The sequence below is a fragment of the Etheostoma spectabile genome, unplaced genomic scaffold (assembly GCF_008692095.1).
Source record: "Etheostoma spectabile isolate EspeVRDwgs_2016 unplaced genomic scaffold, UIUC_Espe_1.0 scaffold172, whole genome shotgun sequence".
Lineage (NCBI taxonomy): Eukaryota > Metazoa > Chordata > Actinopteri > Perciformes > Percidae > Etheostoma > Etheostoma spectabile.
The window spans coordinates 229,902-230,923 of record NW_022605573.1 but is presented as its reverse complement, the minus strand read 5'-3'; the positions used below and the strand labels follow the sequence as shown (position 1 = coordinate 230,923).

At 46.3% G+C, this 1,022-nt stretch overlaps 1 protein-coding gene across 1 annotated transcript in view; it reads right to left on the bottom strand.

The window, feature by feature from the left end:
* The window catches only part of LOC116685738 (flocculation protein FLO11-like), a 17,949-nt gene that overhangs the window by 6,284 nt on the left and 10,643 nt on the right, over positions 1 to 1,022 (bottom strand).

The window sequence follows — 1,022 nt, the reverse complement described above, 5'->3', positions numbered from 1 at the left end:
CCGCTGATCATTCCATTTAAAGAAAGGCAGCATCACAAACAGAAAGGTCGTCATCCTCTATTTAAAAGCACTGAGGGCAGCGATCTGCAGTTTCTGGGAGTTTTTGTTCCAGATATGAGGAGCATAGAAACTGAAAGCTTCTTCACCCTGTTTAGTTTTCTGACTCTGGCGACAGAAAGTAGACCTGTCCCAGATACCTGAGAGGGTCGGGGGGGGTATGGTGTAGTAGTAAGACCATGTCCCAGAGACCTAGAGTTCTGGGGGGGTCATCAGTGTTAGTGTAGCCCCTCCCAGGGACCTGAGAGGTCTGGGGAGGGTCAAGTGGAGTGCATGACCTGTCCATAATTACCGAGTAGGGTCTGGGGGGGTCATATGTGTAGCGATCAGAAATGTATTTTGGACCTAAACGTTAAGGGTTTATAAACTAGCCAGAGTACTTTGAAATCATTTCTTTTGAGACACAGGAACGTTGTAAAGACTTCAGAACTGGAGTGATTGTGATCATCTCTGCGTCTCTAGGCAGTTGCATTAGGGACATACTTTCCCCCGACTATAGGATCCCACTTGGCCTCCTTTAACAAGCCGGGTAAGAGCTGAGGCTTATAGCTTTGTCCTGTTTTATTTTTAGGTGGCAGGGAGGTGGGAGGTGTTGTCATGATGGCTGTCAGCGTGGCTAACATCCTCCTCTCCCCTACTTTCCTCTGGAGGGTCCAGAGGAAGTCCAGGACAGATCTCTCCTCTCTCTCTCTCTCGAGGTCTCTCTCCCTCCTCTCCTCGTCTCCGCTCTCTCTCTCTCCCTCTATCCCCCTTTTCTCCTCTCTTGCTCTTTCTCCCTCTATCCCCCTCTATTCTCTCTCTCCTCGTCATTTCTTTACATTTCTTATGCTGCACTGTAACTTTTATTCTGGTGTTTTATGTGTCTATTTTTTAACTGTCTATTCATGTGTTTTACCGGTTTTAATGCTTATGATTTTAACTGTTTGTACTTGTGTTTTATCTGTTTAACTGATTTCGTGTAAAGC